Source organism: Anopheles merus, chromosome X (assembly GCF_017562075.2).
Source record: "Anopheles merus strain MAF chromosome X, AmerM5.1, whole genome shotgun sequence".
Classification (NCBI taxonomy): Eukaryota; Metazoa; Arthropoda; class Insecta; order Diptera; family Culicidae; genus Anopheles; species Anopheles merus.
Window position 1 is genome coordinate 3,585,327 of NC_054081.1, and position 18,121 is coordinate 3,603,447.

Sequence of the window (18,121 nt, forward strand, 5' to 3'; positions counted from 1 at the left end):
GGCAAGGAAAAAAACCCTCAGCAAGGAAAGAGAGCTAGAACAAGAAAGGAAATTAACACCGGGGCGGAGCGGCAGGGCCCGGGATCAAACGAACACAATTGGGAAGCGCACCATGCCAAAAGTACGGCCAGCAGCCGTCTCTTATCGACGGCTCCCAATTGTCTTTCCCGTTCTTCGCTCGTTCTCTCTTTCTATCTTTCTCTTGGAGCTAGTGTTTTTTGCATTTTCTCTAAGAATTTCCCTCCCATAGCGTAGCACGTAAGACACTGAGCTTTGGCGAGCAGTGGGATGGGTGTAGAGCTTTTCACGGTAAAGTGAGCTACCGAACTATACCGTATCTATGCTGCTGTTGCTGCAGCTTGTTAGCATAGCACGCAGCAAGGGGCGAAATACAGCTGCTCGTTAATCCGCTTATCATCCACTTTCCACCAGCCAGTAAGGGACCCCGGTGCCTGCGTCTGGCGTCCTCTCTTCCCTCCGCCCGACGGTTTTGACCGCCGCATTGGACATCAAAGGGGGAAAAAACGTCGTCCGTCAGAGATGGGTTGAGCCGAAACAAAAGCGGCGTCGGGGAAAAAAAACCCGCCGCAGATCAGCCGCACCTAAAAGGCGAAGGCTTCCCTTTTTCCCACTGCCCCGCTATCAATCGCAAGTGGGCGCAAAAGTCTTTACGACGAATTGTGGCCGACGAAAGAGAGAGGGAGAGAGGGTGAAAAAGAGAGACGGAAGCAAAATGTATCTCATTTCCCGCAGTTGCACGCCGCAAATGCTTCATTAAAACAAGCCAAATTCAATTTGGCCTGCCAGCGCACCCAGCAAAGGCCCCCGAAATCGGAGGAGTCGCCCTTAACAACAACAAAAAAAAAATCGCCTTCGACAGAAAAAGGGCACTGCTCTCCAACTGTGGCATCATCGCGCGTCGGTCGGAGGGGTTGTGGGTGGTCGTGTCGAGGAGGAGGGGATTGGGATAATGCTCGAAATCTAGAATGTAAACAAATTAATAATCTTGTTATTCCGCTTTTTAGAACTTTACGGAACGATGGTATTTTACCCGCGGCCGCTCGGCGATGGACCACGCTTGACAGCTGGGCTGTGTTTCGAAAAGTGCAGTCGCTTTATCTATTTCACGCTCGTCCCTCCTGCCTTGCTTGTGGTGAAGGTTTTATTATTATTTTTTTTTGGAAAACGCGACAAGATGGCCCTGTTCTTTCATGCTTTTTTTTTGGGCTGCCGTTGTTGTCGTCGGTCTGTTCGGCGTGTCTCTTGTTATATTTTATGGCACCAAAGCGCTTCGAAAGCTGAGCGTGATCTGAAAAGCTCGCGCCCTTCTGTGTGTGCGTGCCAGACGCTCACCTTCCTCTGCTTCAAAAGAAGCAGCTCATTTACATTTTAGCGTTTCGCATCCCCGAAGCGAGCCCCGCTGTGAATGCCGAATAGCAAAAGTAAAGAAGAAGAGAAAAAAACAACAACCGAATGAACTTAAGTCCCTTTTCGGCTCAAAGGAGTTTATTTCACAGTTTCTGTTTTTTTGTTTCGCCTCGCTACAAGGTCCGTTCTAAGCTCGGGCGTCTTCGCTTTAAGACTTACATTGGCAGCGATAAAAGATGCCGCTGCAAACAACAAAAAGATACCCGCCATACCAACGGCAACACCGTCGCCACTTGCAAGCAGCGAAAAGGTGCCGGTTATGCCGTGCACGATCGGCCCGTTGTTACGCGGCGGGACGGGGGGCAAAGTGTTTGGGGACCGAATTATTTTGCGCAAATCTCTAGCGAGTGTGCTGCAATCCGCGAGCATTCCCTCATATGGCTGGTTGCTGCTGCTGCTGCATTGTGAACAATATGGTGCATACCTCGTTTTGTGTCGTGGCGCTGGAAGCTTTGCGATGGTTGTGCTGTTTTCGCCAGAAGCCCCTGAGAGAGAGAGAGAGAGAGAGAGGGAGAGATAAAAAGAGATAGAAATGAATAAGATGGACTAACATTACATTCACATCTTGTCGATATGTTTCGAGAAGGATAGTGTCACAAAAAGGATACAATTTATTTGTTTTTTTTTTAGAGTGTGACTCTAATCCCAACTTCAAGCGAGATGTTTGAAGCATTTAGCGGGTTTTTTAAATGGAATTTGCTTCACAGTTTGCATACTTTTAGGCGGAATGCATGCACATTTTAACGGAAAAGATGGCAACGTTAAAACCCGGTGAGTAATATCGTTTTATTCCGCGATCGTGTAATAAGTGTGGGGAAGGATCTCTACCAAATTGCCAAAGAGAGGTGAGCGCTTCAAGTAGCTCCGCAAGCTCACTGTATGTAGCTCAGAGCTCTGCTGCAGCCCTGCACGCTCAAAGCCGGTATGTAGCTATGCCGGAACAGTTTTTCTCCACAGCTTCAATGTAGCTTCACATTTCTTAATGTGGCTTCGCTTACTCAATGTAGCTCCGAACGCTCAAACTAGCTCCGCACTCTTTACATTATTCAAAACTCTGCTGTAATTTCGTAAGCTAAAAGCCGCTTTTAAAACTTTACATTATCAATGTATCTCGGTATCTACAATGTAGCTCTGCACGGGTGGCTTCGCTAACATAATACAGTCACTGGCCCTCCATGTAGCTCTGCACTCACAATACGCTCCACGCTCTTTCGTAGCTCCATACGCTCAACGTAGCTCTACGATGAGTGTCTAGCTCTGCTGGAACAATTTCACTCTGCATCCTCAATCTTCCTGTGCTAACTCGATGTATTTAGCTCCAAACTCACATTTCACCTCCGGACGCTCTGAGTAGCTCCACACTCTTTACATTACTCAGCGCTCTGATGCAGCTCCGGACGCTCTAATTAGCTCCACACTCTTTACATTACTCAGCGCTCAGCTGCTGGTGGCTTCGCTAACATAATACAGTCACTGACCCTCCATGTAGCTCTGGACTCACCATACGCTCCAGGCTCTTCTGTAGCTCCATACGCTCAACGTAGCTCTACAATCAGTGTGTAGCTCTGCTGGAACAGTTTATCCCTGCATCCTCAATGTAACCTCACATTCACAATGTTACTTTGCTAACTCGATGTATTTAGCTCCGAACTCACATTGCAGCTCCGGACGCTCTATTTAGCTCCACACTCTTTACATTACTCAGCGCTCTGATGCAGCCCGGCACGCTGCAATTCGCTACTTGGCACTGTTGTAGCTCTACACGCTCAATGCATCTCCGTATCCTCAATGTCACTCCGAAAGCTCACCGTAGCTCAATGCTCTGTTGCAGCTCCGCACGCTCACTAAAGCTCCGTAAAAGCTCAGTGTAGTAATTAATCAAAATTAATTCTGCAAATAAAATGCGCTTGTCTTGCATTGATTCAATGCAGAGCTATATGCATAAAAGCTGGAGTAAGCTCTCACAATTCATGTGTGACAGATTTTTGATTCCTTAGATGAGAATTGATAGAAATGAAAAGCAAAGCACAAAACTGAGTTTACATTCCTGCACATTCCATTCTTCGCAACTGTCACGCAACACAGACCTGATGCTTTCGGTTTGAGCTGGATGTACGTCGAATTTTGAAAACATTTTCATAATTACAGATAAGTTGAAAGAAGAAGAAAAAACAACAACAACAACAGCAATGGAAATTAACTCACCAAGGAGTAGGTTAATGCAATGCCTTCGCGCGCAGTACAAAACCGCATCCCGGCTGGACTCGTCGAGCTGGTTCTAATTTTCCCAAAGGTAACCTTTTGGCACCGCCCCCTCCCGGAAAGTGCTCGTATCGAAGACGAACAAGCAAACCATTTGTCCCCCTCTCCCCGGTGACAGCCGCCGGTGGCATTTGCCGGGGAAGTCGGTTGGAAATTATGCATTTTTCACCATTAACATGGTGGGAGAGTGGGGGGCGTGCAGTGGAGTTATTTTCGTGTTGCGCATTTGCTCCGCTCCGCTTTGCTTTTGTTCAGGCGTGACCCGGTTGGGGGTTCGTGGGGAAGCCGGTGTTGAGTGGGTGGTGGTAATTTATAGCTCAGTGAGCTCAGTACTCGGTACACACACACACACACACGTAAAACCGTGTAGGTGCACGCGGCGTTACTTTGTTAATTAAAGGACTTCTGGGGGATTTCAGGGGAGGCAAGTGGTTTGCGAGAGAGCCAGAGAGAGAGCAAAGCAAACAACACATAATGCATGTGTGAGTGTACGTGTGTGTGTAGGAGTGTTCTGCTTCCTGTGGGAGTACCACTGAAAAGCGAAACAAATCCGGTTTGCGCGACACAGCACTCCGGCTGAAGCGCCTGAAGGTATACCTCTTCGCCGTTGCAATTACACCAGCAACGCGCGGCCCCGTACCGTGTCGCGTGTAGTGCAACTTCTGCTGCAACGGTTGCTTTCTTCGTAGCACTTAAATCATTCAGTCCATATTGCGTTGACATTGGGTCTCCATGTCTCTGTGTGTGTGTGTGTGTGTTGTTCAAAGTAAAAGCGCTGTCATATTGATGACAACTGACAACAGCACAGCGGAGCGGCTGACGCGTGAGTGAAAACCACTTGCATGGCTTTTGTTCGGTTTGCTTTTCCCATTCGACTGAAACAATCTCATTTTCCGATTAGAACTTTTGCCACTCGCAATCGGAAGCGCTTGCCAACAGCAAAGAAAAGAAGGGCAAAACGAGAAGAAAACCGTACGGGGGCTAGGGCAGCAGCAGCGCGGCTGTGCCAGGTTGTGAAAAATGTTGCCGCATTATCGCTGACAGATGGTTAAATTGAGCCATTTTCACGATTTTATTTACCCGCTTTCGCGAACGCCCCGGTAGCAGCAAGGGGTAAGGGCAGCTGTGCGGTGTGTTGCTGCCTCGTGTAGCTGTCCGCAGAGCGGGCGGGCGGCATCGGGAAGCTGGGTTGGTTTACGTGTAAGATGTTCTACTTGAAGCGAGCCGAACAAAAATAACTTCCAATGCCGGAAGACGACATTGTCACTTTGGCTTTCGTGAAATGTATTATGCAACGTGCCATTGTGCGGGGAGAAGGGGAAAAGGGGGGGGGGGGGGGCGAGGAGTGCGATAGCGAGAAGGGTTACGTACGAATGGGAGCACACCGGAAATTCGACTGGATAAGCACGGATGCTGCCGTGGCCACGTACATCCCAGTAACACGCCGAACTGCTGGAAATGCTGGTAAGAACTCGAGCCCCGGATGTCATCGGCGGTACACAAACACACACACACACATACACACACAAGTGCACACAAGAGGCACGAGCAGTAACAACATTCGTTCCTCGGACCGTACATCGAGTTAGGTCGGGAGCAGAAGCACAAAGTAACAAAAAAAAACAGAAAACACGGGGACCTTACAAACAGATAAATGTTTGGTTTGTACTTACAACGACCAAAAAAGAAAGCACGACACACACATGACACAAACACATACAAGCACAATGGTAGAATTCGCCCCGGTGCACTGGAAGTGAGCGTTCTGGCAGAAGAAGAAGGACAAAAAAACGATAAAAGATTGCTTTTTGCAGTTTAGTTTCTCCGCCCTTTGGGTTGTTTGTGGGAAAAAAATGATCCAGCAAATATCTCACCTCACTCCGGGGTGTTTGGGGGACAAGCGGGACAGGCTGGGACCGAACACAACTTCCAACCGATTTCCGATCGTGGACGAGTGGACATTGGTCCATGTTCAGGTACGTTTCTTTGGCGTATTTCATATTTATTGTGTCGCTTCGGCTAAAAAGAAGCTGCAAAATCAAGTTAGGCTGCTAATGTTGCGCCGTTTGCCTACCTTCAGGAGTGAAAGCGGTAAGACCGGCATTGCCTACCTTTAGGCGCGGTAAGAGTCGTGTACATTGAAACTGTTTTGAAAAAAACGAAAAGGAAACCCTCACTCTGATTGACTCGTTCGGAGCGGAGGTCGTTCTGCCAGTTTGGCGTCGATGCATTAATTGCACGTTTCAGCACGTCCGTCGCAGCCAGCCGTCTTTAACATTCCTGTCTGCTACTCCGCTCCCTTCCCTCTCTGCTGTGCATTTCGACACATTTCCATTTAAGCCACACCAAAAGGAAAACTTCATTCACCCACAGATGCAACGGATATGGCGAGACAAAAATATGTGGCGGCAACGCAAACCACACACAAAACAAAAAGAATCGTTAAAGGCTTGCGTATCGCTCAGACAGACAGAAGCTGCCTGGAATGGTGTTTGACGTACGCGCATCATTCGTCCCCGGGGAAGGGGAATGGATGCATCTCTCTCTCTCTCTCTCTCTCTCACTCCTCTCCCTGTATGTCTGGCTGTGTGTGTGTGTGTTGTGACGCTAATTTCGCACATCAGTCAGCGTGAGCGTGGCCTGGTGGGGACCCCTGGTCTGTGGGACATGTGTTTCGTCTTGACAGCATCCGCTCCGCAAACGCTACGCAAACATCCTGCCGCCTCCGCCCGCCTGCTTCCCCCGCTGGCCTTCCTTCGCCGTGCCGTTTTGCTTCGTCTTTTGTGTCGCGGTATGTGACCGGCCTGAGACATTCCAGCTGCAGCTCGCGGTTGGGTTGGGTTGTTTGCCGCCCTGCCGTCGAGACGCTGAACGCTTTCGCCCGGCTGAATGGAATGATTTGCAGCCGATTTAAATTGCGGGGGGGGGGGGGGGGGGGGGGGCTGTGTGTCTTTGTGAACGGGACGGCGTATCGGAATCATAGTTTGCCGTTGCCGTACGCAAACAGGGAAATTGGGGAAGCATTTGCGGTGAAGAAAATAGGGAATTTTATTTCCAACTGCGAGCAGTACTGAGGTGATATTCTCATTTTTGTTCCATACCGAGAAGAAGATTAAAAGGTGCAAGAAATTGTTGCAATAGCCACTCTTCCAATAGTCAAACAATATTTTCCAGACAATACTCGACATTGAGAAGGCTTCTAATAGAGTTAACCACAAAACAATGAATCCTATTAGCCTTATTAGAAATATTAAAGCAACAACTCGAAAAATCGATCAATCTAGCTAGATTATACTTAAACGGTTCACTCCAACAGTCTACATCGATAACAAGTTTCGTTGAAGAAACATATCCATTACCAATGGTTTTTTAGGATTCATGTAAATCTGATAATGGAAAAATCCTAGATTATATTTCAGCTTATTTCCAAGAATAAGAAAAGCGTAAACTATGTAGAGAACCGAGTTAAATTAAAAATTCTTGTAGTGCACTTTCACAAACTCTTTCAGGTTATCTGTTAAACTGAATTGGGAAGGAGATTTGAATGTTTATCAAGAAGCCATTAAAGCTGCCACATATTTGACATTTAGCTTATAGTTTGTTGGTTCGGCTCTATCGATAAACACAAAAATACCTATGGTACATTCCTAGAATTTATTTATTCCAATTCTTACGAATTTATTCGTAGGTCCTAGAATATAGTTCTGTCGATTAGCCATAAGCCGAAGGAAAAGAGAGTCCTGTGCCTTCTTATACTGGAATCTAAGCTCAAATAACTACTAATCAACAGGCATATAAAATAAATAAATTACATTAACTATAATAAATAATTTAAAATAGTCAAAATTCACCAACTATTTCCCAAATTCCATCATCCTATCCATAAGTGAAAATATGAATAATTGAAATGGCTTATTTTCTTCTTCTATTTGGCTTAACATCCTACGTGAACGTGTCCCAAGAAACATTTCCTATAGCTTTTACCCTTAAACATGTCTAAAGAATGCTTTACTATGAGTGTACTAAGCCTTATAGTTTTAACATTTATTTTGAGGATGCTTAACAGTCTTTAATGTTGTTAAAACTTTAAAACGTTTTGAAAGCTATTATAAGACTGTATTATAAGACTTATAAGATGCCTAGCTTTAACCATCCAGTAAACGTATTCTTAAGCATTTAAGACTCGTTATTCATTTTTATTATGTTTATTATGTTTCGTCATGTTTATTATGCCACAGCCTTGAAAAAGCTTTTTGTGCAAATTGAGGTCATTTCAATGAAAACAATATTCTAAAATAATTTATTTTTCAGCTAAAAAGTTGCTTACAGGGTTTCCCACGATGTATTGGTTGGTTCCCATCAATTTTTGGTAGGTGCCCATATTTTGTTGGTCCAATTGTATTGATATCCAATAGGAATACCAATAAATTATGGGAACGAACCAAAACTGTATAGGATACGACCAAAAATCGTAGGAACGCACCAAAAATCATGGGAACTAGCCAATAAATCGTGGAAACCCTGTATTATAGAGGCGCTTTGATATTTTTTAAATTTTTATAATGTATCTCAACAGTGAAATTTTCTTGGCAAGGAATTCTGCTCATACGCGAGCGATTACAGAATCAGAAAAAATCTCAAAAAATTCTCAACCATTATTATGACTTCACAATCATTACTTCATTGCCGTCTCAAGAACATATCGATAGCAATAAGCTGTAATTTTGATAATTTGTGTACGCCTCACATCTTCACATCACATCACATCTAGAAATGGTTTTAACAATTAGTCTTAACAGTGTTCTGTAGATGGACCCTATCAGTCTTAAAAGAGTTTTATTATAGTCGTATTTGGTCGTACAAGACATTCAAATGAAAAAGGGAGGCTTAATGGAAAAACCTTAACAACAACGTTCAAACTATGATAAGACTTAAAATGTTACTTGGAGCCGGTTGATACAGGTTTTCGAGACTTTATTCATTACGACGCAGCCGGATAGTCATTCCTTGCTACGGGGGCACGGTCCATTCTAGGCTTGAACCCATGACGGGCATGTTATTGAGTGGTTCGAGTTGACGACTGTACCACGGGATCGCCTCTTATCTATCAGCAGCAATCTATCAGGCTTATCTATCAGCAGGAATAGTTGTAAAAAACATCTGCTAACACACTTTCCAAATAAATTTGACAGTTGTTGATGTAACGCGACTATTTTATCCTAAATATATGTTTTCATCGTAATTTTGATGTCTTGTGTGATGAGTAATTTAGTTATTGATAAAACTATATGTTAACCAGGAGATCCCGACAGTTTTTTTTGTAAATGATCTTAACATGAAACACTATCCCCAAGCTAATAAGGTTGGTCGAGTTTGAGTTTGAATGTATTACATTATTCCGTCAAAAGTAACCTTAATTTAAATCATTTGCATAGCCCGACCACTCACATTACTTTGAGATGGTGCTTAAAGAGATGCAAAAAACCACAACGAAACCCACCGATCATTTAAACATTTCATTCGGACGGCAAAACCACGGACCACTTGCCTTAGCGGACGCTTCGGTTTATTACGCTTTTATTACTTAAACAGGAAGAAACTGTGTTTTAATGGTTCGTCCGCCACGACGGCACACGTGTTTATCTTTACCGTGGCAGTAGAAAGGGACACACACACACATACAAACCAACAGGCCACAGACCGCACACAGCCGCGGTGGGGGCCGTGGAATTGCTGTTTGAATTTAATTTTCACGTATGGTGCCCCGAAACAGCCGCGTGCATGCATTTGTTTGAATGAACGCAAGCGAGTGCAGGCGTGCAAAAAAAAAGGGAGAAAAAAGGGAGGACAAATAACATGCAACACCACCAAACGGAGAGATGTTTCGTATTCAGTTTTTGTTGATGTTACTGCTGTTGTCTTCCTTTTTCTTGCGCTCGTCTAGCCGGAGAGCTATTTTCCGGACGGTGGGGCCTTATTTATAGAATCGCACGTCTCGCTGTGTGTGATTGAAAGTCTCTCCCTTGTGTTCCCTGTGCGCGCGTGTGTGTGTGTGTTGTGTGCAAGACGTTTTTATATGCGCGTTCTGCCTTTTCCAGTTTCGGCAGTGACTTTGGCCGGGCCCATAGTTGGAGCATATTCGCGAAGACTTCACATAAAAGAAAGGGGTGCAGAGGGAACACAAAAAACGACCCCAGAACAAGGTTGCACACTCGCACACTTGCACCGATGTGAACCAGCATGTTTCCTTCGGCCGCGTCTCAAGACGAGCATAAGAAAATCGGGGGGGGGGCATGGCATACATGTGCTTTGTTATTTGTCAAAAAAAAAGAAAAGAGAAAAGAGAGCTGACAAAAATGGGAAAACTGCACGGAGCAAATCAAATAGATGCAACAGTGTGCACACACACACACGCCCACACAGCACGGTGACAACTTTGAAGCAGGATGTCAGCCTTCGTTATACGGTGCCGTTCACCTCCTCGTCCTCCGCCTTCCCACCCCCCACCCCCCGCCTGCGTTTTCAGGCGGGCCCCAGCAGCATAACGAAGATGCAACGGTGGCAATCGACTGGTAACGAATATGCGGTGCAGTGAGGCGATACATTTGAATGTTGTCTTATTATCACGGCCCTTTGCCGGGGCAGTGGAGCAGGAGCCGGATTTTCTCCGATCTTTTCATTCGCCCAAATCGTGGAAGGATGAAATCGTTATCGGCACAATATGGGAAACGGGGGATGGGGCCTTTTTTGGTCTTTTTTTTTTGTTGCTGCATTCGAGAAGGTGGAAGATGATTGAGATATCTTTTTGGGGGAGGTGGGGGTGCACGTTTGTAGTGGGAGCGCGAGGAGGAGGAGGAGGAGGGGAAGGAAGGGAGGATCTGACGAATTCAATCACAAAGTGCAGCTGCCGCCCCTATGCTTGTGCCGAGTGGGGCGGGGCTAGTTGTTGGATCATTTTAATCAATTTTCAACTCGTTTTGGTAGACGTTTTTGCCGCTCGTATTTCTAGGTTAGGTTTCGTTTGGTAGATGAAGGGTTTTGGTGCCGGGGAAAAAATGGAAATGGGAAAGAGTTGTCGTGGAAATGTATAAGTTTTGTATGTAAGTCTTAAAACCATTTTTATTTTAAACTTTTTTATGCAGGAAAAATTGCCTTCGAGATTTCTGAAATATGTATATTCGAGCAGTTTGATTTGTCCTTGCTCTCATTAATGGTGCGAGCTCGGACTCAGACCTACACGTTTCCGATTCCGTGTTCGGGGTGCGGAATCGGAATCGAACTGGGAATCGCAATGCATCCCGAATGAGAATCAGTTCTTGAATTCAAATAAGAAAATTCAGAAGCGAAGTCAGTACGAGAATCTTCATAGCAATGGTGCGTTTATTAGTAAATTTGGATTCTTTGCGGCTATCAATACCATCACGGACTATACGGATCATTATTGGACCTAAATTCCTTAACTTATAGAGATGCCGAAACCGACTCCGCTTCGAATCCAGTTCTGATTTCGAAGCCAACTTCGATCTGAGAGCCGATTTCGATTCCGGAACCGATGAATCCGGACCTACTATCCGGAATCGATTCCAGAAAACATCGGAGCCAGCCAGAATCGATTCCGACAAAAACTTCATTTTTATCATCACTAGTTCTCATTGGCAAAGGTTTAGAGGGTAGCGGTGGGCAAACTTTTGAGGCAAAGGGCCAAATTTAGTAAATGATTTAAAGCCGCAGGCCAGGAGAATGCGGTTTTTCTATTATTTTGCTTTAATTATTACATTATAAAGTTTTAGAAACAAAATAATTTGTATTATTGCTGTTTTCCTAAAAGGGCTGCCGACCGCTGGGTTAGGGTCATTGAGGGACGGAGAGTTTTTGCTCTCCAATACCAATACTATGAAGATTAATAATTTCCCTTTTAAAAACCATTCTCACTATTGGCTAAGAAGCAAACATATAATACCAAATTTAATACAAAAGAGCACTAAAAATCACTAAGTTTGAGTAACTAATCCAATCTGCTCGAAAACTGCGCGAAAACTCCACACATGATTGCTCGAAATCGTTGAATCGACAAAGAACAATAGCCAAACAGTCGCTCGCTCGTAAATGAAACACACTCCTGGCCCTGCTTTTCCATCCCAGTGTGTGGGGGATGAGTTTACGGTCAAACTGTTTGCAGCACGTTCCAGCGAGGGCGTTTTTGCATCGCTGTGTGGCGAAACAATAAATACTACTCCCAGACGGGTTCCTGTGCCTTACGGTTCGCGCAGATCCGGCACATTCCATGTGAACAAAATCCGATTACAATACAGGTGCACGCTGGTTCGTGTGCCACTGACGGCGGGAATAGATCTGTCCTGCCCCACCACTGGTGGTGTGCCAGATCGGGGAGGTGTGGAGGATGTGGAGATTTAAATGCCATTAGCCAATTTATGGCTTTCAATTTCGACCACATTCCTCCCCGGCGCATTCCACCGTGCGCTTCCGCTGCACACAGAGCGCGCACTGTCCGATGCCAAAAAGTCATCCATTTGCTCACCGCCCATCCCTAAATCCAGTCCCTCCTAGTGGCCGGTGCCGGGGTGCAACCCCTCCTTGACTTGTGCCTTTTTTCTGCGCCTCTTCGGCAGCTCCGTGCTCGGGCTTCTTCATCGGCCACACCACGATTGCGTCCGAATGTCCGCCTCTCCGCTTCGCTGGAATCTCTGTGCGCTGTAAATCATTTTTAATTTTCACCGCCTGCCAAACCAACCCGCCCTTTCGCCCCACATTCCCCCGGGCAGGGGGGGGGGGACACAACGCCCGAGATTTCGATCGTCCCGGTTGGGGCCAGCATTTCGCACAAACAGCGCTGCACTCCAATGAGAAATGAGTGTCCGATCGGAACTGATCCGGTGGCGGCGTGTGTGCTGACACCCCGCACACCGATCGGGGTGGAAATCACGCGCCCGGGGCCAAGGAAACATAAAAATTAAGATGTAAAACATCTGGAGCTGACCGTGAATTACGCCCGTTAATACTTTCGCCGGAGCTGGGGCGCGCGCGCGAAAGGTGCACGGGCGTGGTAAATGTTTATTTCCCCTCCCTGGTTTATGGGGCTGGCGACCAGTCATGGCATTTGCGGAGCTCAAGCTCGCAGCTCGGAGGACACATAAACGAAGAAAGGAACCCAACAAAAAAAAACAAAAAAAAAACAAAATTACTCTTCCACACCCTTCACAGCTCGGGCGGGAGCAAAAAATCAATTACCTTTAGCCGTTGCTGAATTTCATTTGCCAACCCCAAACCCCAAAAACTGCACGTACACGCAGGATGGGTGGGGAGGGGGGGGGGGGTAACACGGGTGATGCCTAATGAATTCATGCCCTAACGGCGCCCGAGCGCTTAGCGAAAGCTGTTTTACCGCTTTTCGGTTAGAATATTTTTATGTTTATCGTTACTTTTATCGGCGGCTAAGATATGCGGCCCGGGCCGGCACCGGGTGAACCGGGAGGGGCATGGGACCGCGTCCACGGGGGTGTGGGTTGCAAATGAGCGTAAAGATTTGCTGCGCTTTTCCGGGTGCCGGGCCGTGAAGGGCCGCGTTCAGCGCGTTCATGCAAACGCGGGCGTAATTATGTTATTAAATCTAAGCTGGCCTAACGGGACGGTTGGCGGAGGGCGGGAAGGCGGGGGAGTTTGGGGGTCAGCTGCTTCGAAAGCTGCTTAGCATACCTGAGCAACGATCCGGTCCGGTGCCGTTTTGAATTGTTTGCCCTGCTTAGGAGCGCCCTTTTGCTTCGCAAATGGTGCATTTGTAATGTGGGCAGTATACTTTCGGGCTGAAAGTAATTGTCCTTTTTTTGTTTGTTTGTTTGCATTTACATACAAGTGCAGGCAACTTGTAGTTGTTTTTGGAATAATTATTTTGTGTTGAAAAATAATGGACATTTTCCCCAAAGATAAACATAAAAGATGTAAACACTGTTTCGCAAGGCGTCCGAGGTGCTGCTCTGCTTAACTTTTCGTTCTTGTTTTTTATTGTAGTTTATTGCAGTTACTGTAGCTTAGGTTATTGCTGTAGCGGTTGGTACACAGCATGTCCCAGAACACACAAAACACCTTTCTTTCCAACAAATTGAGTAAGGAAAGTGTAAAGTACAACATTTTTGTATTTTTAACTACACACTTCGGTAGCTATAAACAACACGTCAAGTATGTATCTGGGTGGCTTGGTCAGGAAACAGATTTACATGTCTTACAGCCACCACCTTCCAACAGCCAGGCCGTTGGTAATGGGTTGCATGTTTGTTACTTTAAATAAAAACCACACATACACACAACCCGCCAAGCGGAAGCAGCGCCTAAATGTTCGATTCGCATCGCAAACCCTCCATCTTTGGTTGTTGCTGTCTGCTGTTTGTTGCACTGTGCCAAAGCGCGCGGCCCAAGGCCCATATGCCTCGCGTGTGTGTGCGGGTGTTTGTCGGCATTTTTCAATTTTTCTCGCTTGTCGAGCGCTTCCGTTTTCCTGCTGAAACTCATTTCCCGTTTTGGCCTATTCCTTCGGCATTTCCGGCAACAGTGCTCGAGCAGGGGTCGCAGCTGCCCTGGCACGTTGAAATGAACAGAACGGCGGCGGCACCAGGCAAGGTAACAAAAAGAGCAGACAAAAAAAAAAACACACAAAACATTAGTGGCAGGAGGGAATGGAAAAATCCACGTGTGAAGTTTAGCTGCTCAAATGCTACCGTTTTCCCCCCCGGCGAGTGAGAAAACCAGAATGAAAGAACGGCGAGTAAATCAACCACGCTTCCCCGGGCAAGCGAAGAAAAGAGAGGTGCGGCCAATTGGGCAATGATGGGGGGAGGGGGGGGCGGGGTGGTGGGCGCACCGGACGGCATCTTAAACAACAACGGTCGCGGCAAGTGCGCACGGCCGCACAAAAACATACAATCCGGCAATAAATTATAACTTTTTACAGCGTGGCAGCACCCTACGGGCATACGTAATGCTCAGCCCCTCCGCCTGTCCACGATCCGACGGTGGGCGCGACGGTGGGTGGATGTGTCAAGATGTGTTGTTGTTTCGCCGGCTGGCCGCGCTTTGGATCGGAATTTATTCGCTGCCTTGCGCTTTCCCACCGACGATTTGCGGGTCGCAAAAAGTCGAGTGCAAGAAAGAAAAAAAACAAACACCAAAACGACACCTTAACACGTATCAACACGGGGCAATGTGTTTGTGGGTCGACGGCACTTAGTGCACCAGAAGGGGGGGGGGGGGGGGTTGTGGTAATGAAAAAACTGCAACCGATTCGCTACATCCTTTGCCAAAGCATCCCGTGCAGCACGCGGGATGGCGCCTGAAAAAGAAAAACCACCTGAAAAGTGTGGATGAGAGGGGGGGGGGCGGGGGCGTGCGAGGAGCAAAATATTAACTCGTGGCAGGAGCGATGCGATTAAAAGCAAATCATTCGCACGGCCAATCGCTGGCCGAGGAGGCGGGAAGCGCACTGCGCCTTGATGGAAATCATCGGTGTATCCCGGTCACGGCACCACGGGCGAAAACACGTGCTGTGCATATTTCTTGTGCGATATGGTTCGAGTTGCTGGGTTTCGGTGCGCACAGAGAAAATATAGAAACAGCTGACGTACAGCCCCTTCCACTTCTTGCCCTCCCCCCCTCCCCTCTCCTTCTACCAGCCAGCGACGGGGGAAGAATGGTTCGTGACCGCCGCCGTTGGAATGGAAATCTCGGGTCATTGCGCGGGAGCAGAATTTCCCCTCCCCCCCCCCTCCCCCCCCCATTTCGAGATTCGTGAAGCCGGAGGTCCGTTTAGGAATGCTGCACGAAAGATCGAACTCATGGCGGTAAGATAAAAAGCGATCTGTTCGGGCATTCTGGAAACAGGTCCACGTGACCCATGCAGCAGCACTAGCATTTTTAAAATCACACTCATCCTGAGCGCCAGAGAAGAAAGCAAAAAGGGTCTGCCGTGGGTCAGGAAAAATTCGCCACACACACACCCACACACTTCGGCAAAGGTCGATGCCACGGTCGGGTGTCATGTATTTTGTTCCCGGCCAGGGCATCATTTATTTCGGGAGACCTGGGTCATTCTCCCTGCCACTTTTCTACATTTGCTTTCACGTGGAAGTGTGCTCGTGCCAAGTACTCGGAGTGCTCGTGTGAAAATCTAATTTATGCTGAAGATTATTTTTCACTCCCTGTCTCGCCTTCCTGGCATGAAAATGGGAAAATAAATGCTGCTTGCCCTCCCTCAAAAAAAAAAAAAAAAGGGACGGCTCGGGTTATGGAAAGGGCAAGAAGCGCTGGCTAAAATAATGAAAAATAAAACAAAACCATAAGCTTTCTGATGTGAGGGTTGAAGCTGAACTCGAAAGAAGACAACAACAAAAAATGGCAGAAACTGCAAAGAAAATGACGATCGTAAGGAAAATGTGACACAATAAAAACAGCACTGTACTGTACACTCCTGGCCCAGCATGGGACAGAACACAAAACATGCAGCAACAAAGCCGGGGACAGCAAAAACTCTGTCGTCTTGTGTTGTCTACAGCAGGCGGTAGGATTGCAACGCTACAAAAAAAAAGGAACTCTACAGCTTATAATTTCCTCCTAAGGTCAGCACGGGCCTGGCTGGTGGAGTGGAGCGTTTATTTTGAGCGTCTCGCCTGCCGTCTGCGAAGATGCTGCCCCGGGCGAAGGTGTTTTGGTCAGCTTTTTTTTTGTGCTGGCGTTAAGTGAAACACGAGCAGAGCCCGGTCATCCGATGGCTGCAGTCCACCTTATGGTGGCGTATTAGTTATTCGCGCACCGGCCCCTTGTGATTGTGACCTTCCTCTTTGCTTCTGGTTCGTTTATTTTAATTTGCTCACTCTCTTTCTCTCTCTTTTTTATAAATCTCTCTCTCTCTCTCTCTTCAAGCTAGGAATTGTTAGGGAACCTGAGCTTTGGAGCTGCGTAATTTATGCTCCACTTCGTCCGGCAGAGAATGTTCCGCTTGTAAGCCGCCGTCACTAGTCGGTGTTGCGTTGCGCTGACAGTGTGGTCGTACCGTTTGCAGCTCATTTCGCGCGTCTTTATTCGGCGCTGCTGCCAAGGGGAAGCAGGTTGATTACACACTCCGTCTAGAGGGAGCTGAAATCTGAAGAACTCTCAATGACATTACACAGCATCATCTGCTGAACTGTCCAGCCGAAGTTACTTTTCCCCAGCCCTTCGTCTTCTTCTTCTTCTTCTTCTTCTTGATGCTAAAATGTGTGGGATGCAAATGAAGGATTTACGGTTCCTCCGCCTGCGATTGAAGTCAGTAGCCGGACGGCCACAGATTTGGACCCGTGTGAGATGTGTATTATTTTACGTGCCCTGCGGGCTGCTTAAAACGCCAACGCCTGCCGTGCGCTGTGCCATGCTCGCCTCGATGCCACCCCCCTCAAACCACCGAGAACCATTGGGAAAGGTTCTCGCGTGCCCGGAGACAAATGACGATGACGTAGGGCCCGGCTGGCTTTCATCCGCTTTCGCCGGGCCCGCAGGGAAGCACACCTGAAACCGTTCCCAGGCAGGCAGGGACAGCAACGGTTGACTAATGATGATACCCACCCCGGTCCACCCGACTAGCAGGACAGGGCGAAGAATGAAGGCAACACACACACACACACATCGGGAGCACCGTTTGCTTGGGGTTCGAGTTTCAATTAGCATTGTCCAAAGATTGTATCACATTTTTGTACCGGTGTGTGCGTCACCCCAGCCATGTTAATAGATCCATTATGGTCGGTCCGTGTGTACAGTAACACCCAGGGTTCGTCGCCCTCCCACTGCCTGCTGGTGATAAGACAATGGGGGACCGGTACGCAGGACGGTCGATCGATGGAGCGGTAAGGTGAAGGCGGGTTAGTGATGGGAATCTAATAGGTGCGTTGCGATCGAAGCTGGATTTAAATACAATTAGAATGCTGGTGGCTTACATCTACACGTGTTTTGGGGTATTGCATCCGAACGAATTTTTGTAAGGAACTAAAAAGCTAAGGGACATTGAGAAGAAGTTAAAAGTGTAAAATTTTATTTAAAACATGTTACAGTATCATCTCAAATTATTAGTTTATTTATAGTGATGTATTTATGATATACACGACTGTTATTGTGTGCAATACTAACATACCAAGCTGTTCGATGATGCTGAATTGTAGATGATAAGTTTCCAAACCCTTTTGGACAGTTGCATTAGACCACACTAGGTGTATTTCAGTTGTGGACAAACAATTAATCCAAAATCGAGTTTCGGTACTAAGAGGTGTCTACTTTTTGGACTGGAATCCCTCGAATACAGGCGAATGAAGGCATAAGCTCATTAGCGGATTCATTGGCGTCTTGTCCATGCTCGCAAAAAAATCATTTTCAGGCCTCTAGCAGGAGTTTAAGGCCA

General features: G+C 47.0%; 1 protein-coding gene across 1 annotated transcript in view; it reads right to left on the reverse strand.

The window, feature by feature from the left end:
* LOC121589398 (irregular chiasm C-roughest protein-like) overlaps positions 1 to 18,121 on the reverse strand; it is a 200,434-nt gene that overhangs the window by 46,982 nt on the left and 135,331 nt on the right. The window contains exon 3 of the mRNA XM_041908310.1: positions 1,853 to 1,913. The gene's annotated coding sequence lies outside the window, so the exon portion shown is untranslated. The remainder of the gene's footprint in view (positions 1 to 1,852; positions 1,914 to 18,121) is intronic.